The sequence below is a fragment of the Alternaria novae-zelandiae genome, assembly GCF_023758075.1.
Source record: "Alternaria novae-zelandiae strain BMP 2774 chromosome Unknown scaffold_4, whole genome shotgun sequence".
Classification (NCBI taxonomy): Eukaryota; Fungi; Ascomycota; class Dothideomycetes; order Pleosporales; family Pleosporaceae; genus Alternaria; species Alternaria novae-zelandiae.
This window is the reverse complement of record NW_026056964.1, coordinates 17,482-35,453: the sequence shown is the minus strand read 5'-3', so window position 1 is coordinate 35,453 and position 17,972 is coordinate 17,482.

The following is a 17,972-nucleotide window of genomic DNA, read 5'->3' as shown; positions in this document are numbered from 1 at the left end:
TTAAAGGTAGGTAGTCTAATATAGAAGTTGCTAGCAGACGTAATATTGCGCACGCGTAACGTTGCGCAAGCGCTTTTACTAATAGTTCTTAATAGCAACGTCTAGAGCTAGTTATTCTAAGTTACGTATACACTACTTAATAAGTCTATATTATATAATATAGGTAAAACTATTAGTATTAGATACGTAGACTTTAAGTTAAAGTCTACTATAAGTAGTCTATACTACTCTAGTTTTTAGTGCTTACTTAAGTTAAAGTTTATAAAATTCTCTAGATAATGTCTAAGTTAAAGTTTTAAACTTTAATCTTCTTATAAGTATTCTATAACTACTAATTTTTTTAACTTTATATAAAGTAAATATACTTTTATATAAGTAATAATATACTTATATATTTTATATAATTCTAACTATAAAGTAAGATATCTACTAGCCTATAGTTAGAGTATATATAAGTACTAAGAACTATTTACTTCTTATCTAGATATAAAACCTTTACTATCTAACTCTAATATTAAACTTTACTATCTAGGCTAGATATAAAACCTTTCTATCTCTATATAATATATACCTTTAGTATCTATACCTAATATAAACTTATTATATTTATTTAAGTAATAAAATCTTTATCTTAAATATTAAAGTATCTAAGTATAAATCTATTATAAAATTTATTACCTTAGTTTTTTATTCTATACGTGTAATAAGTAGGCTAGAGTCTATAATAAGATATAATATATTATATATATATAATAGTAGTATATTACATAGAGAGTATATTAGAATAGATAAGTTTAGCTTATATTAAGTTATTTTATATATAAAGGTTCTTATAGAAGATAGAAGACGCACTAGAATATAACTACTATATATCTAGAAGAAAGTCTATACTATATAAGTATAATATATATTCTAGAATAAAGTTATTATTTCTCTATTCTAGCTATTATATACTAAAGCTTATTAATTATTCTCTACCTTACTATTAATAGTAAGTATACTATTTATATTTAAATTAGCGTAGTTAACTTTAGTAGTATTATTAGTGTTAATAATAGTTCTATAGCTTTTAGTAACCTTATAAAGTATACTCTTACTTACTTTAATATAACTATAGAGTTAAGCTACTTCTACTTTAGCTATATTAATCTTATCTAAGACTTTAGCTATCTTTAGCCTTTCTATTATAATATTACTCTATAGCGCTACTACTACCTTCTCTAAGTAGACTATTTCTACTTAAGTATAATATAACTCTTTTTAATTTATATATAGCTTTTATACTAGACTTTTTATATACTTAAACTCTACTTTAATTTCTATAGAAATATACTTAAAGCTTAATATTCTATAGTAGGTATATACTAACTTCTTACTATTCTAAACTAAAGTAGAAGTAGTAATATATTTTAATAACTATATAGAAAGAGATAATTAGCGTAGAGTATAGATATAGATAATATTCTTAATAGATATATTTTTTAATAGCGTAGTAGTATATATAGTATATTTATACTTAGCTAAGGTAAAACTATCTAGTAGCTTTTTCTTACTTTAGAGAGGCTCTACTATATCTATTATAGTAGTAAAACTAGTAACATAATAATAGTCTAAATAGCTATTAGGCTCGAGAGTTAGTGCGCTAGAGAAAGCTAGGTCTAAACAGCGTTTAGACAAGAACAACAACTACATATATATACACAATATAATTAACTATATTAAGTACCTATTCTAATAGAGATACTTCTAATTACTCTACTATATATAGCGACTAACTAAAACTTAACCTATTTAGTCTTCTACCTTAGAAAGGCTGCGCGCTACCTTTAAGTGCGTATTTTACCCGCTAAAGACTTATTAGAATAATAGTTTAACTAGGCTTTAAAAGAGATACAATTATTACGTAATATAATAAAATAAGTAATAGGTAAGTATATAAAATAGAGAATAAGATAATATATAGAATAGTATACCTAAGAGACGCGTAGAAGCAAACTACAAGCTATAGAAACCTAATAGTATAGATACCTAAGAAGTAGGCGCACTAAAAGACCTCTAATAATATAAATAATTAGATAATAATAACTACTACTTAGGCTAATAAATAATATAGCTATAGTAGCGCTACGCTAAGCAACATAAAAGGCTAGACAAAAGGTTTAAACTAAGCTAATTACTTCTTAGACAGCTGCACAGATAGAAAATAATATAATAAGAAGTATATAGCTATATTATTCTACTAAGAATAAATAATAAGACTTAAAAAAGGTTAGAAGAGCTAACGTAGTAGATCTTAATTCTAGTATAGCTAGAAAGAAAGAGGCTAAATAATAAGATAGTAGTAGAAAGCTATTATAGTATATAAAAAAGGCAGTAATAGCTCTTCTAGTAAAGAATACCTAACTTTGTTAGTAAGTAAATAGTTAAACCTAATTAACAGCACTTATACGTTTAATATTTACACTAGCTATTATACTATTTATAATACTTATATACTACTTTATATAAATAAGTAAGAGTTAATCTAATAAGACTAAGGTTAATAAATAATCTAAGTTAGTTGCTAAAGCCTCTTTAAAAGCCTAGTTTACTAAATAACTATTTTTACTTCTCTAAACTAAGCCTATAAAACCTAAAGCAATACCTACGTTATTCTAGAAGAATATTAAGATACTAGACATTCTAGAGTTCTTAGGCACTACTAGCTAGTAGCCTTAGGTATAACCTCTAGTATAACTCTAGAATAATAATATAGCAAAGCTTCTTTAGATAATAGCTTAGTCTCTCTAGTAGCTAGGCAATCGCCCTCTAGTCTATTCTACCTAGCTTTCTCTGTACCTATTAGAGATAGTTTTAGTGTTTAATAGAACTAACGTTACTACGTTTCTTAAGCGTTTTAAGAATATATTAAAGTACTATAAGTTTATAGATAAGATAAAGATTAATTACCTTTTAGCGCACTACAAACCTAAGTAGAGAGTAATTATCTAAGCCTTAAATAAATATTCTAACGCTCTAGTTACTAAATTCTAGAAGAAGTTTAGAGAAGCTTTTAGAAAGCTCTTTTGTACTAATAACAAAGACTAATAGAAAGCTTAGACTAAGTACTTTAAGCACTAGCTTCTCTAGTGCTAAGTAAGGTCTAATCTAAATATTAAAGAGTACCTATAAGAGTTTTAGATTTGCAGTAAGCGCTGTATTAAAGCATTAACTATTAATAAAGATTACTAAGGTTTCTACCTAGTTAAGAGACTACCTTTTAGGCATGCTATAAAGATACTTAATAAGTTTAGTTTAAAGACTAACAACCTAAAGACATTTAACTACACTAAGATTAGTAACTACTTTACTACCTATCTAGAGGTAGAGAAAGAAGCTTGTATGCTTAACCTCTCTAAAGTAGTTAAAGAGATTGTTCTAGAAGTTAAATTTAACCTAGCGCAGCTAATAGCCTATTAGTAACCTTAGTAACTAGCACTAATCTTCTAAGATAACTATACGCAGGCTTTCTAGCTACCTAAGCTTAATATTCTACTCTAAAATAAGCTACTTAAGCTCTATGCCTTCTAGTCTTCTCTAGAAAAAGCACCTACTAATATAGAGGTAGATAACTTAGTTAACAAGATACTTAACCTAAAGATTAATTATGCTAGCCTAGAGATAGAACTATAGAAGATCTAGTAGATCTACTATAAAACTAAACTTATAAATAACTCTAATATACGCAGTAAAGTAGACTATTAAGCTAATAAACGCGCGAACTACCTAAGAGCGTACCTACTCTAAGGCTAGAGGCAATTCTAGCTAAATAACTAGTATTAACCTTAGTAGTAGTAGTAATATAGTAGTTACTAATAGAACACTAGTTAGACTTTCTACAACAATTTCTAAGGCTTTTAGAATCTAGAAACTAGATATAATTAAGGCACTGCAAATAGATAGGCTCTTAGAGTAACTATAAATTATTAGGTATATAATAAGAGTAATTATTATAAGTAGAACTACCTAACTCTTTAAGCGTATATAGACAAGAGCTAGCTTTACATAGATAAATAGAATATACTTTAGTAGAGTACGCTAGAGAACTTCTAGAGTTGTATTAATAATCTAGGCTAGAGACTATAGGCTAAGAGTATTTTAGCTAAGATTAAGTAATAATTTCTAAAGAAGAACATTAACTCTCTTATAGTTAACGCCTAGTTTAGTAACCTAAAGGCTCTAATTAGTATAGAGAATAACGCTATTTTAGTTTAGCTTATACTAGACTCTACTAGAAGCCTCTAAGTAGATAACGTAGAATAATTCTAGAAGCTTTTAAGCATCTTTGCTAAAAACAAATTAGACTACTATCTACGTCTAGTAAACCTAAATTAATGCAATAACACTATTATAGCTATAACTATTTCTAGAGTATTCTTAGAACCTAAGAAGGTAGTATCTTATAATTCTTCTAAGGTTTAGAAGAAGATAATACTATAAAGACCTAGTAATAATTATATCTCTTATCTCTAAGGTTATAAGAATAGAATAGAATACTCTTTAAGCTATTAGGCACTAAATAAGAAGAGAGTTATCTAATTTAGCAAGAAAGATAATCTTATATAACTAGATAATAGAGTATCTAGAACACTATAAGAATAATTAGAACTAAAGTCTAAGATAACTAATAAGTAACTAAGAAAGCGTAAGATTATTAATAAGCTTAAGCCTAATATACAGGCTATAATCTATAGTATTCTAGATACTTTAATCTCTCTTTAAATTAGTACTCTTCTTAGTAATATACCTAAAGTCTATAAGACGCTATTTAACTCTAACTATATAAATAAAAAGCTAGAGAAGTTTAAAGTTAATATTATTAAGACGTTAAGATAATAGGCTAGACAAGAGAAGCTATAAGAAGAGAAAGAAGAATAGAAGTTTAATAAGCTCTTAGGCGCTATAGTTAATATAATTACTCTTAGCACTCTCTCTAACTACGTACTAGTAGAAGTAGAAGCTAGTAGAGTAGTTAACTGCTACAGCCTAAAGGCAGAATACTAGACTAACTAGAAGATTAGCTATATATAATAGCATATTATTATAGATTAAGGCTAAGAGTACAACTCTAAAGACGTAGATTATAACTACCTAAGAGATAATTAAGCATATAACTAACTAATAGGTATTAAGCACTTGCGCTAAGACTACCTAAAGGTCTCTATTAATATTAGAGAGAACTCTTTTCTCTACCTCTTAGACTTAGGCGCTAAGCTAAACACTATTAAGAGAGAAGTAGCTAAGAGAGCTATATTGCTAATTACATTACTACTAGGTAGTATAAAGACTACTTAGATAGTTACTATAAATAGAAGCATAGTAAGCTTTATAGATATTATCTAGAGTATCTCTATTATTATAGGCTAGATTAAAGTCTAAATAAACTTCTTTGTTATAGAATTCTACACTAATCTAATTATTCTAGATAACTCTTTTCTAATAGACGCTTAGGCGCGTATTAAGTATATAACTAATAGATTAACGTACTATTATATCTTTAGCGTAGATAGCTAAGCTAATATAAGATTTATATATACTAGAAGTAATAAGCTTATAGCTTCTAGTCTTTATACTAGACCTACGTTAGAAAAAGGTATAGAAGTATAGTAGCTAGCGCTATACTCTAGCACGTAACTAAAGAGCTAGTAGACAGCGTAGCGTACGCGTATATAAAGGTAGTAGGTATAATTATAGAGAAGGTTAGAGATAGTAAACTAAATAGTAGTTAAATACCTATATAATCTATTAGTAAATAGGTTCTATAGAAGAAGCGCAGAGCTTCTAGAAAAGATCTAATAGCGTACTTATTAAGATTAAATAGTAAGTTAATAGGCCTTAGGCCTAATAGAAGCCTACTAATAAGAGATAATAAAGGCCTATATATTTTTAAGATAAGAGACGTTAAAGAGCTATTAGCCTAACTTCTAAGTAACATTGTAAAGAGTATTAGTAATAAAGATACTATAAAATAGAGTAAGGCGTTCTTCTAGGCAAAGAACCTAGCTAAAGTAGATAAAGGCCTTGCACTAAAGGTTAATATAGTTATAGTATTGCGTAAACCTACGCGCCTAGCTACTAAGTATATAGTAAGTTAGCTAAATAACGCTTAAATTAATAGAGCTTATAAGCGTAAAGGCGTTAAGATTAAATCTATAGATAACTTTAGCTAACTAACACAACCTATTAAGAGGTAGTTAGACTAGAAGAAGAGAGTAGTAGTAAAGTAAATACCTAATACTAATAGCTAATTAGCTCTATTTACTAAGTATTTTAAGCTATAATACGCTGTATTTCTCTAAGGCACTTAAATAATACCTAAACGCATTTTAGAAATAAAAATCTTATTAAAGTTATTACTAGTAAAGAAAGATATACTCTTAGAGGTTCTCTACTAATAAGAAGTAGCACTAGTCTAGAACTTTAGAGAATCTAGAAGAGTTAGCAAAGACGTTATCTCTCTAGTTATTATTAATATAGTACTACATTAAGCCTAAAGAGCTAACTAGTTCTCTATTCTAAGAAAGCTTTAGTAGGTTATAATTAATATAATTTAGAACTATATTAATAGAGGTACTTTAGAGTTATACAAGAGCTAGTATTATAACCTATAGTTCTTAGTTACTAAGAAAGACAAAAGATATTACCTAATTAATAACGCTTAAAAACTTAATAAAGTTATAATTCGCGACACTAACCTGCTACCTAATTCTAATAAGTTTTTAGAGAAATTTGCAGAATACGTTATTATAAGTCTATTAGACTTCTTCTTAAGGTATAACTAAGTAGAACTATATAAGAACTTAAGAGACATAATAGCCTTTTTAACACTATTAGAACTTATATAATAGTATACACTTCTAATAGGTATAATAAACTTCTTAGTAGAGTTTGTACGTATTATAATAAAGATTTATAGAAACTATATCTCTAATAGGTATATACTATACTTTAATAATATATATATTAAGAGGCTAAAGAAGCGCTACAGCAACTATAAGGTAGAACTAGATATAAAGTAATTTGTTACTAAACACCTTTTAAATATTAATAAAGTACTTATAGATATTAAGCGCGCAGGCGTAATAATATTAGACTATAAGTCTAACTTCTACTACTCTTCTATAATTATTATTAGCTATTAAATTAATAAATATAGCTACTACTCTAATAAAAAGAAAATTAATAAGATTATATATTAGCTAGATTGTTATAACACTAAGAAAGTCTAAATATTTCTTAGAATCTGCGTTTACTATAGAGTATAGGTACTAGGTTTTGCTATTATTACAGCCTCTTTATTTAAGCTCTTCTATAAGAATATACTATTTAAATAGAGCCTAGAGTAGAAGTAGGCAATAGAATATCTTAAAGCAGCTCTAACAACTACTCTAGCGCTAGTTTCTATTAATTACACTAAGCCTATCTAAAAGATTATTCTTGTAGTTAATAGTAGTAAGAAGAGTTAGAGTATAGTTATTATATAGCTTAACCTAAACAGCTATTATTACTCTATACGCTTTAAGAGTAGAGTTTAGTCTACTACTAAGAGAAATTAGAATTTAAGCAAGTATAAATGTAAGACTCTTCTACTTTCTCTAAAGAAGTTTTAGTTCTATATCTATAGAGTAAACTTCTAAGTTAAAATAAACGTAAAGACGCTTATTACGCAACTCTAATAAAGCGCAATAGATCTCTCTAGAGCTCTAATTACTTAGTAGCTTACACTTCTTAATATATAGAAGTTTAATATTATCTATATAGCTAGTAAGAAGAACGTTATAGCTAATACTCTTTTAAGAATACCTAAGCTAGAGAGCTAGAAGCTATCTAACAAATCTAAGAAAGATATAGAAGACTTTATTAATGCGCACCTAAATATAGTTTAGCTTATCTTTAGCAAAGCTCTAGCGCACGCGTATAGAATATACTAGGTAGACCTTTCTTTTAATAATTAACTACTAGTAGATAGCTATAGTAATAAGTTATAAGTAATTATAGGCTAGCTTCTATTCTGTAGAAGGCCTAAGTATATATCTACTACTAAGTTTTATAAGTTTAAGAAGAAGGCGCTCTAAATAACTATTAGAGAATAATATCTCTTTATAATTCTCTTAGAAGGCTAGCCTCTATAAAGAGTAGTTAACTTAATAGATAAGTAGTATAAGATTATTAAATCTCTCTATAATAAGTCTAGCTACTAAGGCAAGAAAGGTACCTAGTGCAAGGTATAGGCACGCTACTATTAGAAAGAATAGTATAATTAAGTTAAACGCTATATATAGTTCTACTCTAAGTACTAATTATATACATTAGTAATAGTTTAAGAAGAGCTTTAGCCTATAGAGCTACTAATAATACTATTTATATAGATTACTATTAACGTTGTTTATATACTGCCTAGCTGTAATAGTAAGAAGTTTTTTATTATTATCTAAGACTACCTCTTATAATAGATAGAAGCTAAGACTTTAGCTAAGAATAACTTAAAGAGCGTTTAGAAGTTTCTACTACATAATATCTTTTGTTAATAGAGTATTCTACTTAAGATATTAGCTAATAGAAGCTCTAAGAATAAGAGCCTTATTAAAAAACTTTAGAAGTAATAGAAAATTAATAGAGTTATTTTAAGTACCTACTACTTTTAGAGGTAAGAACTTATTAAGTAAGAGTACGCGCCTATTATAGCTACTCTAAAGAAGCTTTCTAGTAACTAGGTAGATAACTTACCTAATATTCTATAGACTAACTACACTACTATTAAGTAATCTACAAACAAGACACTAGCGTACTTAGTCTTAGGCTAGTAGTATATCTTACCTATTAAGCTATCTATTCTAACTTAGTAGACGCTTCTATAGAATAACGTTTAGAATACATCTACTCTACTTATAATATAAGTCTACTAGTTTAACTAAAGAGATAAATAATTTAAGAAGTCTATTAACTACACTATACGTTTTAGGCATAAGAATAAGAACTATTTTAACTAGTTAAGAGTTCTTTAGCTAAGTAAGCTTTCTCTAGATAATCTTATTCTATTAAGAGACTCTTTTTACAAAAATAACTAATCTACGCTTACTAAGTTTCTACCTAAGTAGAAGAGGCTATTTTGTATTTACAGCGCTAATAAGAAAGGTTAGTATTAGTTAGAAGAGCTTAACAGCACCTCTTTCTAAAGTTATATACTAGAAAACTACCTAAAGGCCTTTTACTAGCGCATAGTAGCAGATCTTACTAAGATTAATAGACTAGACTACGCCGTAACTATATTCTCTACTAATAAAACTAATAATATAGATTAAGAAGTAAGTAGTAATAATAATAATAAGACGTCTAAACAGCCTACGTACAGCTAAGACATTCTAGATACTCTAGAGTTAACTAAAGTTTAAAGAAGCCTAAAGCTAAGAGCTTAACTAGATAATCTATTAGTTAATGTAAAAGAGAAATAGAATATAGAATAGGTATTATCTAAACCTTAGTAATTATTAGTAGTTATTCTAATAAAGAAACTAGATTTTAACTAGAATAAGTATTAGGTATATATATTATAGGTATAGTTTTAAGTAGTTTTAGATATATATATATTAAATACTATAACTAAGCTCTAAACTACGTCTATAAATATATACAGAGAATAGACACTACTATTATAGTCTATAACTAAGCAACGTACCTACTTCTTACTCTTCTTCTTCTTCTTACTAGAGGTTTTCTAGACTAATAAGCCTTTAGACTTAGATAGAGTAAGAAATTTATTACTCTTATTATTATTAATATCTATAGCCTTAGTAGAAGGTATAGTAGGCTTACAAGTGTAAAGAGTGCGTATAAAAGTAGATAGTAGTACTAGTTTCTTTATCTTCTTAGTAGAGGTAGACTTCTTAGTACTCTTAGAAGAAACGCGCTTACGCTTAGAAGATAGTAGAGCTAGAAGACTCTTTAGAGTAGCTATAGCCTTCTCTAGCTAAGTAAGCCTTAGCTTGTAATTCTTCTTAGAGATACTCTTACTATAGTTACTAATATCTAAGTTCTAGAACTTCTTAGTAGAATTATAGTTACTATTACTAACTAGCTTCTTAGAAGCACGCAGAGCCTAAACTATAGAACTCTTCTTATAGAACTAAAGTGCGCTTAGACTATTAGAGCTATTAAAAAAGAAGAATAGCTAAGATAATTAATAAGAGAGGCAGGATGCTACAAGAGGCTTATTAAGATCTACTAGCTTAGTAAATATAACTTTCTTACTTAGAGAGTTAGGCTAATCTAAGAATAAGTTAGCTATTATACTAATACTAAGAAAGTAGATATCTAAGAGGTAGTTAAGAACTTATAAGTAAAAGAGCACTAAGGTTTTGCGCTCTTTACGTAGTAATTAGTGTAAGTTCTCTATAGTATTAGAAAGCTATTTAATATAACTAAGTAATATAACTTAAATAGAAGCTTTAAACTACGTTCGTAACAGCTATATATTTTATTATATCTACTAAGCTCTTTATTCTTACCTAAAGCTAACTTATACTTAATTACGCTAATAAGATAATAGTATATAAGTATAGTAATAAGAGGCTTAAAGATAATTTGCTTATAGTTTATACTAAGAGAGAAGAACTTATAGAAGAATAAATAGTTCTTAGATACGTCTAGAGGCGCTAAATTAATTTTACGCTTAATCTAAGGTTCTTTACTCTAAGTTAGAAAGTAGGCTGCTATAAGAACTAGTCTAGCTAGAGTTTCTAAAGTGTTAAGGTTAATAATATATCTATAGAGGTTTTTAACCTAGTTAATAGTAAAGTCTACGCGTAATATATATATTACTATAAAAGAATATAATATTAGTAGAATATCTTTTAAGAAGTAAGAAAGAAAGATAGTAGACTTACTCTAGCTAATAATAGTATTAGAGGCAGAAATACGCTTTAGTAGCTTATGCAACTCTACTACCTAATTACTAAGAGCTCTAGGCACTAGACGCTTTTTTATAAGTAACTTAGAAAGAACTTTAAACTTAGAAGAGCTAGAGCTCTTAATAGAGAGGCTAAATTTCTTAATATTAGATAGAGTTTTATAGTAGTTAGGTAGTATAGTAAAGTATAAAGTATTCTTATCTATAATACTCTAAAGCGCCTAAGAGGCGCTTAGCGCGTAATTAAAGTTAAAATCTATTTACGTAATACCTAAGAACGTCTTAATATTAATCTACTCTTAAAGACTAAGAAGAGATCTCTTATTATCTAAAGTAGAGAAGTTAAAGTTATTAAAAAGCTGCGTGTCTAGCTTATTAAACTTATTAGCACTTGTAGATATAGGCTAAGTAGTAATAGTAGCTAAATAGTTCTTAGTATTAGGCTTAGTAGTTATCTTGTTAGTAGAAGTTAGCTTAGAAGTAGCAGCCTCTAGCGTAGTAATAGTAGACGCTTACTTAGGCGTAGCGCATAGAAGAGCTTATAGAGTAGTAGAGTAGGCGTTATTAAAGTTAGAGAAGATAATAAACGCGCTCTTAACAAGAGGCTACTTAATAGTCTTACTTTTAGGCGTAGTATTAATAGAGCTAAAAGCTATAGTAAGAATACGCGTAGAATAATAGTAGTAGTAGTAAAGTAAAAAGTAAGAAGAGATAGAAGAGCGCGTAAAAGAGTATAAGGTAGTTAAGGCGTAGAAAGAGTAGAAAGTAGTAATAGAGATATTATAGAAGAATTTACTTAATATATTTACTACCTAAAGAGCTATTAAGCCTATAGTAATAGACTTACTTTTCTTACAAGAACTACTACGCAATACTAGATTACAACACTAGAATTTTAAAGCTAGCTAGTATGTAATAATACTCTTAGAATATATTAGTAATATAGAGAGAATATTATAATACTATAATATAAAATATAATACATTTAGAGTAGTTAGAATTTTAACTAAAGGCTACTTAGCTAGAGCTATAGTAAAACTCTAACTAGACATCTTAAGTAGGCGCTTAGATTAGTATCTGCTAATAAGAAAAGGCTCTTAGATAGGCTAGAGAATAGCTTTAAGAACTTTAGAAATAGATCTTAACTTTATAGAAAGATTATTTTAATATAGAAAGATATTAAAAGATCTTCTATATAATTATAAAGGCTGCTAAGGCTATTACTATTAGTACTTCTTAATTATAGCTTAGAATCTAGTATTATTATAATAACTACTAGAAACCTAAAGATATTATAATAGAAAGATTATATCTAAATAACATTTAGAACCTAAGGCTAAAAAAGAAAAGACTTTCTTTCTTTTAAGTGTAGAAGAGAAGTAATATAGGTTTAGCTATTACAATATTATAGGCGTAAGAATATAAGGTAATAAGAGAAGACTTAGAAGTATATTATAATTTTATTTACTATAACTATAGAGTAGAATAGATAGACCTAAGAGTTAATTAGAGAGAAAAGAGACTAGAGAACTATCTACGCATAGAAAAGCTAGCAAAGCTAGAAGTTATAGAATTAGTAGAAGTTAAAGAAGAAATAGGCTTAGCAGTTCTAGTAGAAGTAGTAATAGAAGTAGCAACAGCAGAAGCCTTAGACTTAACAATATTATTACTAATAGTATCTACCTTATTAGTAATAGCCTTCTTAGGCTTAGACTACTTATAAGGTTAACTATAACTACTACCTAGAACCTAGATAGAAGAAGAAATAGTATAGAGAGCGTAATAATAAGGTTTTCTAGTTAGCGTAATAGGCTTAAGAACACTAGTAGCTAAATAGCTATTAGGCCTAATAGAAAGCGCAGCGTCTAGAGTAGGCTAGCTAGTAGATAGATTAGACTTTGTAGATTAGCTCTAACACTTAGCAATAGTTAACCTAGACTTATTATTACTCTTACTAAGAATCTTTAAGCGCAGTAATAATAACTAAATATAAGTTACGCTAGTAGAAGTAGAAGTAGCCTTAGTATTAGAAGCCTTTTTAGGCAAATTGTAGCTAAGATTCTTTAGACTTAGTTAGAAAGCTAAGTTATAACTAGCGTTAATATTACTTAAATAGTATCTATACTAAGTAGCTATACTATTACTAGCCTAGGTAAATAAGGCCTTATTACTCTCTTTAGATGTAGTAGTTAGCTTCTTACTAGCTTTAAGATAAGTAAGAACGCCTTTAGAGAGGCTAGTAATTATATTAGAGATAACTATAGACTTAGTAGCTATAGTAGACTTAAGGCTACACCTTACTACTTAAGTCTCTAGAAGAATATATTAGTAAAGATACTAGAAATAAGAAAGTAAGTGTCTAAAGAATAGTTAGCGACTTACTATAAAAAGAGTAGACCTAATAATTACTATACTTTAAATAATTAGTATAAACTTTACTCTTTATTAGCTAGCTATTAATATAGACCTAGATACACTAGCTAAATATCTTTCTATAATTTAATAACGCACACTAACTATAGATAATAATCTTAATAGAAGAATTCTTAACTAAAGAGTTAATTACACTAACTAACTTAGCGCTAAAATAATAAGATAGTATAAGCACCTCTATATTAAAGTTAAATAGCTAGCGCGCAGACTTATTATCTAACTAAAAGAATTTACTAATAGTTATCTTTAGATTAGCTAAGTAGAAGTTACTATAAGCGTTAACCTATATATTAGACTAATAGCTTTTCTAATTAGTAGCTAGAATAGAAAGAGAAGGTCTAAGTATACGTCTTACGCTTTATAAGGCATGTAAGTAATCTTACATATCTATAGTAAAGCTAAGAGTAATAATATAAGCTCTCTAGTTAGTTACTAATAAGATAGAAGATATTAGAATAATATTTAGTTAAAAGGCTCTAGAGAAGAGAAAAGACTTACGCTAGGTAATATACTAGTTATAACTAGAGTTAGAAGTTTTATACTTATATAACTTTACTATACGTATACTACGCCTACTCTCTTTAATAGCCTTAGTTAGAGTAAAAATAGAAAAGCGTAGAGACTTACTCTAGTTCTTCTACTTCTTAGAAAGGCAAGACATAGGTATCTAAGAGGCTTTTATTAGAGACTTAAGAGCTAACTTAGACTAAGAATAGCTAGTAGAGTTAATATTATAGATAAGAAAGAGTAGTAGAGTAGTATTAAGCACGTTAGTTATAATAGTATTAGTTTAGCTAACACTAGCGCTAGTCTTAGCTTTAATTAAGAGTATAGTCTTAGGCAGAGTAGGTAGAGTAGGTCTAGCTAATAGCTGTTTAGGCGTACGCGAAGGTTAGAATAATAGCGTAGTATTATTACTAGCACTCTTAGTTATAGGCTAAGTAGTAATAGTAGTAGAATTATCTGTAGCCTTAGGCTTAATAGTTATCTTATTAGTAGAAGTTAGCTTAGAAAGCGCAAGCGCGTGCGTAGCAATAGTAGTAGCTTACTTAGCTATAGTAAACTTAAGAGTAGGCGTAGTAGTAGAAGTAGCAGAGCTGTTATTAGCCTTAGATATAATAGCTAGCTTAGTAGCGAGCTTCTAAGTATAGAAAGTAGATATAGTAACTAGTATAGTGTCTATAGTAGCTAACTCGCCTTTAGAGCGCTTAAGTAAAGCTATAATAGAGAAAGAAAGTTAAGATAGAGTAGAGTAGAAGAAGAGAAGAAGATAGAGAAAGAATAGCAAAAAGCTACGCGCGCAAAGGCAGAGTTAAGAGTAGTAATTACTATACGCAAGAAGAAAAGTTATAATATTATTATTTTAATAGCCTAGTTACTAAGCGCTAAAAAGCCTTTAGGTAAAAAAGTAGAGCAACTAGCGCATAGGTTCTAATAGCAGTGCAGCACGTACAAACCTTCTAGAATATCTCTATAGATATACTAGTAATGCACTAGAGATAATAGAATATCTATTAGAGAAAAGGCTAATATTATAGAGAGTTAAGCGCTAGATAGATAGGCGCTATAGAAAAGCAAAGATTAAACCTAAGAAAGACATAGTTCTAAGCCTAAGAGATTATTAGCCGCTAATATTAAAAGTAATTAAGATAAGGTTTAGAATATACTAGAGAAATAGAGGAAGAGGCTATAGGCTAGTAGAAGAGATTAAATTAAAACAAGAAGAGTAATAGAGAAAAATATACTAGAATAGAAATAGCCTAAAGAGATTTTGCATTTAGATTTCTAGACAGAAGTTTAGCGTATAGTATATTTAGATTAAGTAGATAGAATCTAGCAATGTAATAGGTAGAAGAGAATATCTAAGAGCTATTCTCTTATTCGTGCTTAAGAAGAAGAAAAGGCCTTCTTCTTAAGTGTAGAAAGAATATAGTAGTAAAACTAGTAACATAATAATAGTCTAAATAGCTATTAGGCTTAAGAGTTAGTGCGCTAGAAAAAGCTAGGTCTAAATAGTATTTAGACAAGAATAATAACTACATATATATACATAATACAATTAACTATATTAAGCACTTATTCTAATAGAGATACTTCTAATTACTCTACTACACTATAGCTCTAGTTCTAGACGCTATATCTATTTAGTTATAGTAGACTAGAATATTAGTAAATATTATAAGTATAGAGCTTTATTACTTATAAGATAATTATAGATATATAATAATAGAAAAAGATATAGTAGATATAATATAGAAAGAGACTAGAATAAGAGATATATTACTATAACTAAGTTTAGCTCTTTATATAATAGTATATAACACTAATATTAGAGATTATACTAAATATATTTAAACTTAGTATAATATAAAACTATTATATTTACTTATACTTTAAAAATAATATATCTTTACTTAAATACCTTTTCTCTACTATATCTCTAGACTCTATAGTATCTACTAGACACTATCTAACCTAAATATACTTATAACTATTATTTAGATTATAAGACTAGAGTAGAAACTATAGACTCTTTAGATTATTATAAATATAGTTCTATTTCTCTACATTTTTAAACATAAACTATTCTAATAGTAGAAAGTATTCTTCTATTAGTATTATTATTATATTTTTAATTATATCTAATAGTAGTACTACGTATTTATTATATATAATAATAAGATTATACTACTCTAGAAATATTACCTTCTATAGACTCTTAACCTAACTATTCTTAACTCTCTCTAGTAATAGCGTAAAAGCGCTAACTCTAAATAATATCTTAAAATAGCTTTACTTTTTTCTATATATTATAACTTTATTAAACTTTATCTATTCTTTTCTATACGTTTACTTCTCTACATTCTAACTATAGAGTACTTTTAGTAGATATATTTTTGTAAATATTATAACTTTCTATTCTAGTCTCTTTCTACTACTTTTATTCTAGTACTTTTTAATAATCTATTCTATTTCTAATCTATCTTTATAAAGCTTAGTATATTTAATATAATATTAAATAGTTATATATAACTTTATACTCTCTATAAGTATTACTCTATTATATTTCTTTTTATATACTTTCTAAGATTATATATTAAAGCTATAGATAGAAACTATATTATTATACGCTAGTAACGTAGTGTTATTACTTTATATTATAATCTATAGTAGCTCTAGTCTCTTAGTAGCTTACTACTACTAAACTCTTATTAGTACTAACTAGTTCTAGAATACTTCTTTTAAGACAACGCTACGTCTAGCGTAAATTAAATTCTCTACTATAGCTAGGCTTATCTTTCTCTATCTTTCTACGTACTCTTAGTATATAAGCTACTTTTTATTTATTCTAACTCTTATATTAAAGTTATTTAGTAGCTTCTAGGTAGAAGTCTAGTACTTTTTCTAGTACTTTAATTTCTTAACTTAGTATCTCTCTATTATCTATTTTATACTACTATCTAAGCTTTCTTTCTAGTATTATTATTTCTTTAGCTAGGTTATTATTTTATCTACTATATTCTTAGCTACTTCTAATATTATATTATCTATAAAGGTAGTGCTATCTATATCTACTTCTACCTTACTTTCTTTAACTTTAGCTTTATTCTAGACTAATATTAAAAGTACTAGTATTACGCTTATAAGAGTAAGTGTATTATACTTATTAGAAATCTATAATACTAGATTCTTCTACGTAATATACTTATATATTTATACTATAGTATAGAATAGTAACTAAAATATTAATAACTTCTAAGAAGCGCTACTATTATAAAACTCTAACTAGTAAGTATTAGTATACTTTTTCTTTAGAAATATATTATTTACTATAGTAGTAGATTTATAGATACTATTATTTTAGCTATCTTAGTACTTACTAGATATAGTAATAGATAGAAGTGTAAGTATACTTATAGAAATAGAAAATTTATATTATATACTAGTGCCTACTAGTCTATAACTTTTTTTTTATATCTAGTAATAATAGAATTATACTAATTATTAACTTATATGTACTAATTTAGTATCTATATTAGACTAGTACACGCTATCTTATACTACTAATTACTAGTATAGCTACTTAACCTAAGTTTTAGACTATAATACTAAAGTTATACTATTCTTAAATATATAACCTCTATAGTTATAAAATCTAAAACTATTTATTTATACTTTAACTACTCTAGCTATATATTTCTATAGCTATATTAGAGTTAGTAAAACTTTATTCTCTTTTTTTCTAAACGCTAAGATACTATTAGATAGACTTTTATAACGCGTCTCTTTACTATTATAGTATTTTTTTAGTTTACTCTAAATATAACTTTATTTATAGTAACTAGCTTATCTATTCTATATTACTTTACTACTACTTATAGTAGTTACTGCGTACGCTAATCTATTTACTTATTTACTTTAAAATTAGTATTATAATTAAGCTACTATTAATATTATATTAAATTCTAGAAATTTTCTTTAAAAAACTAATCTATTACTATAGAAGCCTAGCACTATTTTTATTTACTTATCTATCTCTAGAACTTCTACTATTAATTAGCTATTATACTTATATTTATACTATACTCTTTTT